Source organism: Oncorhynchus masou, chromosome 13 (genome assembly GCF_036934945.1).
Source record: "Oncorhynchus masou masou isolate Uvic2021 chromosome 13, UVic_Omas_1.1, whole genome shotgun sequence".
Taxonomy (NCBI): Eukaryota; Metazoa; Chordata; class Actinopteri; order Salmoniformes; family Salmonidae; genus Oncorhynchus; species Oncorhynchus masou.
The window spans coordinates 563,460-569,621 of record NC_088224.1 but is presented as its reverse complement, the minus strand read 5'-3'; positions in this window follow the sequence as shown (position 1 = coordinate 569,621).

Genomic DNA, 6,162 nt, shown 5'->3' with positions numbered 1-6,162 from the left:
TTCACCTTCCCAATGGACCAGACCTTGGGCTCGATTCAATCCGTATCGCAGAAGTTCAGCGCTATAGCACGATTGAGATTTAAAGGCGACGTTCCTGGGTTTGCTGAGACTGCATTCACAGTAAAAGATGTTAGCTCAATGGAGAAATACATTTTCAATTGCGCTATAGCCCTGACCTTCTGCAATACGGATTGAATCAATCCCTGTGTGTGTGTGTGTGTGTGTGAGAGAGACGCCAATCATGGACATTCCACCTAATACAGTAAGTACATGGTTCTATGGGAGCTTTATACCGTTTTCCAGTTTGACCTTCTGTGTGTCCATTCTCCCTCTCTTTCCCTCTACCCCTCTCTCTGTTTCTCTCTACTCATTCCCTCTGAAGGAAGCACATTCACACTCAGGTTATCAGAGCGAGAGACAGACTAATAGTAGGAGAGAAAAAGAGGAAGGAACACAGCTAGCACGAGAAAGAGAGAGAGAGAGAGAGAGAGAGAGGAAGGAATACGATTAGCAGGTGAGAGAGAGAAAGGAACACAGTTGTGAGAGAGACACAGCTAGCAGGTGAGAAAGAGAGAGAGCGAGCGAGAGAAGAACACATGGATAGAAGGAAAGATAGGAACACAGCTAGCACAGAGAGAGAGATATACAGTGGCTGGCGAAAGTATTCACCCCCTTGGCAATTTTCATTCAAATTGATTTTTGGGGGGTTTCTATCATTTGATTTACACAACACGCCTACCAAACAAGCACCCCTCCCCCAAAGTCAATACTTTGTGGAGCCACCTTTTGCAGCAATTACAGCTGCAAGTCTCTTGGGGTATGTGCACCAGCTCCTTCAAGTTGGTTGGGTTCTGCTGGTGTACAGCAATCTTTAAGTCATACCACAGATTTTCAGTTGGATTGAGGTCTGGGCTTTGACTAGGCCATTCCAAGACATTTAAATGTTTTCCCTTAAACCACCCGAGTGTTGCTTTAGCAGTATGCTTAGGGTCATTGTCCTGCTGGAAGGTGAACCTCCGCCTCAGTCTCAAATGTCTGGAAGACTGAAACAGATTTCCTCAAGAATTTCCCTGTATTTAACGCCATCCATCATTCCTTCAATTCTGACCAGTCTCTCCGTCCCTGCCGATGAAGAACGTCCCCACAGCATGATGCTGCGACCACCATGCTTCACTGTGGGGATGGTGTTCTTGGGGTGATGCGAGGTGTTGGGTTTGCGCCAGACATAGCATTTTCCTTGATGGACAAAAGGCTTAATGTTATTCTCGTCTGACCTGAGTACCTTCTTCCATATGTTTGGGGAGTCTCCCACATGCCTTTTGGCGAACACCAAATGTGTTTGCTCATTTTTTTTCTTTAAGCAATGGCTTTTTTTTCTGGCCACTCTTCCTTAAAGCCCAGCTCTGTGGAGTGTTTGGCTTAAAGTGGTTCTATGGTCAGATACTCCAATCTTCACTGTGGAGCTTTCCAGCTCCTTCAGGGTTCTATTCGGTCTCTTTGTTGCCTCTCTGATTAATGCCCTCCTTGCCTGGTCCGTGAGTTTTGGTGGGCGGCCCTCTCTTGGCAGGTTTATTGTGGTGCCATATTCTTTCCATTTTTTAATAAAGGATTTAATGGTGCTCCGTGGGATGTTCAAAGTTTCAGATATTTTTTTATAACCCAACCCTGATCTGTACTTCTCCACAACTTTGTCCCTGACTTGTTTGTTTGGAGAGATCCTTGGTCTTCATGGTGCAGCTTGATGATGGTGCCCCTTGCTTAGTGGTGTTGCAGACTCTGGGGCCTTTCAGAACAGGTGTATATATACTCAGATCATGGGACACTTAAATAAAGTCCACCTGTGTGAAATCTAACTAATTATGTGACTTCTGAAGGTTTAACCAGATCTTATTTAAGGGCTTCATAGTCAAAATTGCACCGGAGGAGATGGCCACCGTTTTACGTTCTCCTAACCAATTGTGCTATTATGTGTTTTTTGTTGTGATATTTGTAAATTATTTTGTATGTAATGTTTCTGCAACCGTTTTTTACGGAAGAAAAGAGATTCTGGTTATCAGGACAGCGATCACTCACATCAGATTAGACAAGCAGGACTCACACGATATTCTCCCAACACCCCACAGGGCAGACATCCCAATTATTCGCAAGAGGAAGCGACACAGAGGACGAAGAGCCGGATGCCTCATCCGGACCCGCAGAAGACAGCTAGGCCACACTACTTGCCTAGAGAGTTTTCAGCTATACTTTCCGTGGCTGTTTATTTACCACCACAGACAGATTCTGGCATTAAGTCCGCACTCAGTCAGCTGTATAAGGAAATAAGCACACAGGAAACCACTCACCCAGAGGCAGCGCTCCTAGTGGCCAGAGACTTTAATGCAGGGAAACTTAAATCAGTTCTACCAAATCTCTATCAACATGTTAAATGTGCAACCAGAGGGAAAAAAAAATTCTAGATCACCTGTACTCCACACACAGAGACGTGTACAAAATGTCTCCCTCACCCTCCATTTGGTAAATCAGACCAGAATTCTATCCTCCTGATCTTACAAACAAAAAACTAAAGTAGGAAGAACCAGTGACCCGGTCTATAAAAGAAATGGTCAGATGAAGCAGGGAGCACCAAGACTAGATAAAAAAAATGGTCAGAGGATGTAGATGCTAAGCTACAGGACTGCTTTGCTATCACAGACTGGAACATGTTCCGGGATTCTTCCGATGACATTGAGGAGGACATCACATCAGTCACTAGCTTTATCAATAAGTGCATTGAGGACGTCGTCCCCACAGTGACTGTACGTACATACCCCAACCAGAAACCATGGATTACAGGCAACATTCGCACTGAGATAAAGGGTAGAGCTGCCACTTTCAAAGGTGCGAGACTCCAACCCATAAGCTTACAAGAAAGCCCGCTATGCCCTGCGACTAACCATCTAACAGGCAAAGCGTCAATAAGGGCTAAGATTGAATCATACTACACCGGCTCCGACGCTCATCAAATGTGGCAGGCGGAATACAAAGAGAAACACAGCCGTGAGCTGCCCAGAGACACGAGCCTACCAGACGAGCTAAATCACTTTGCTCGCTTCGAGGCAAGCAACACTGAGGCATGCATGAGAGCATCAGCTGTTCCGGATGACTGTGTGATCATGCTCTCCGTAGCCGATGTGAGTAAGACCTTTAAACAGGTCAACATACACAAGGCTGCGGGGCCAGATGGATTACCAGGACGTGTGCTCCGGGCATGTGCTGACCAACTGGCAGGTGTCTTCACTGACATTTTTAACATGTCCCTGATTGAGTCTGTAATACCAACATGCTTCAAGCAGACCACCATAGTCCCTGTGCCCAAGAACACAAAGGCAACCTGCCTAAATGACTACAGACCCGTAGTACTCACGTCCATAGCCATGAAGTGCTTTGAAAGGCTGGTAATGGCTCACATCAACACCATTATCCCAGAAACCAATCTCTAATGCACTCCACACTGCCCTTTCCCACCTGGACAAAAGGAACACCTATGTGAGAATGCTGTTCATTGACTACAGCTCATGACTAAAGCTCATCACCAAGCTAAGGATCCAGGGACTAAACACCTCCCTCTGATACTAGATGCTGGACTTCCTGACAGGCCGCCCCCAGGTGGTGAGGAAAGGTAGCAATACATATGCCACGCTGATCCTCAACACTAGAGCTCCCAAGGGTGCGTGCTCAGTCCCCTCCTGTACTCCCTGTTCACCCACGACTGCATGGCCAGGCACAACTCTAACAGCGTCATTAAGTTTGCTGACGACACAACAGTGGTAGGCCTGATCACCGACAACGACGAGGCAGCCTATAGAGAGGGGGTCAGAGACCTGGCTGGGTGGTGCCAGAATAACAACCTCTCCCTCAACGTAACCAAGACTAAGGAGATGATTGTGGACTACAGGAAAAGGAGCACCGAGCACGTCCCCATTGACGGGGCTGTAGTGGAGCAGGTTGAGAGCTTCAAATTCCTTGGTGTCCACGTCCACAACAAACTAGATTGGTCCAAACACATCAAGACAGTCGTGAAGAGGACACGACAAAGCCTATTCCCCCCCAAGAAACTAAAACGATTTGGCATGGGTCCTGAGATCCTCAAAGGTTTCTACAGCTGCAACATTGAGAGCATCCTGACTGGTTGCATCACTGTCTGGTATGGCAACTGTTTGGCCTCCGACAGCAAGGCACTTCAGGGTAGTGTGTACGGCCCAGTACATCACCGGGGCAAAGCTACCAGCCATCCAGGACCTCTACACCAGGCAGTGTCAGAGAAAGGCCCTAAAAATTGTCAAAGACCCCAACCACCCCAGTCACAGACTGTTCTCTCTACTACCGCATGGCAAGCGGTACCGGAGTGCCAAGTCTAGGACCAAAAGGCCTCTCAACAGTTTTAAGACTCCTGAACAGGTAATCAAATGGCTACCCGGACTATTTGCATTGTGTGCCTCCCCCAACCCCTCTTTTACGCTGCTGCTACTCTCTGTTTATCTTATATGCATAGTCACTTTAACTATACATTCAAGTACATACTACCTAAATTGGCCCGACCAACCAGTGCTCCCACACGTTGGCTAACCGGGCTATCTGCATTGTGTCCCACCACCCGCCAACCCCTCTTTTTACGCTTCTGCTACTCTCTGTTCATCATATATGCACATTTACTTTAACGATACCTACATGTACATACTACCTCAATAAACCTAACAGATGTCTGTTTATAGCCTTGCTACTGTGTCTTTGGCTATGCCGGATTAAGTGATATTCTATAAAACCCTTTTCTCTGTAATTAACATTAGCTGATTGGGCTAATCATGTAAATGTAATCAACTAGAGAGTCGGGGCACCACAAAATAATATTTATAGAGCTGTTATCTTCCGAATAAAAACTCTTAAAGACCTAGTAATATTTTACATCAATAGCAGTCAATATTAATCGTCACCTTGGCTAACAAGTTGAATCAGCAATACAAAATTGGGTTTAATTATTTATTTACTAAATATCTATCTAATCACACAGAATTACATATACACAGAATGAATCAAACCTTGATTACAAATTATGTCATAAAGCCTAGGAGGTATCACTTCTGTAGTGAATAAGAGTTCAACGTCCATACCATTCGCAACCAAAGCTCAGGCTTCGTTCTGTAGTTATTTATCTGAACCATTCTGACATTGGATCGACATCCAGAACAGCTGCCATGTTAGTCCTTGTAACGTATGGCCGTCGTCCTGACAACGTATGGACCGTCGTCCTGACATCGTATGGACCGTCGTCCTGACAACGTATGGACCGTCGTCCTGACAACGTATGGACCGTCGTCCTGACAGCGTATGGACCGTCGTCCTGACAGCGTATGGACCGTCGTCCTGACAGCGTATGGACCGTCGTCCTGACAACGTATGGACCGTCGTCCTGACAACGTATGGACCGTCGTCCTGACAGCGTATGGACCGTCGTCCTGACAGCGTATGGACCGTCGTCCTGACAACGTATGGACCGTCGTCCTGACAACGTATGGACCGTCGTCCTGACAACGTATGGACCGTCGTCCTGACAACGTATGGACCGTCGCCCTCACATCGTATGGACCGTCGTCCTGACAACGTATGGACCGTCGTCCTGACAACGTATGGACCGTCGTCCTGACAACGTATGGACCGTCGTCCTGACAACGTATGGACCGTCGTCCTGACAACGTATGGACCGTCGTCCTGACAACGTATGGACCGTCGTCCTCACATCCTCGGAACAGGAACAGGAGGTTACATTTTCGTCAAGGCTTTATATAGTGGAAGGAGAAGGGGGTGTTTTCATAGTTTTATAACCCACGTCTCTTCACAGGGGCGGGCCACTGATTGAGCAGAGCCCTAACCTTATGAAAACTCAAATCTCTTATTTGGAAGCTAAAATTACATTTAAATCTTTTCACCAATAATTTTATATTCAAACATTTAAGTTGCACAACAATTCCATGTGAATCTGATAACTATAATGTGTAGACTTTCCACTGTACTGTTTTCCACTGTACCTTTTTTCCCGCACCAGTTAGAGCCTGTAAGTAAGCATTTAACATTCTACTACACCTGTTGTATTCAGCATTTAACATTCTACTACACCTGTTGTATTCA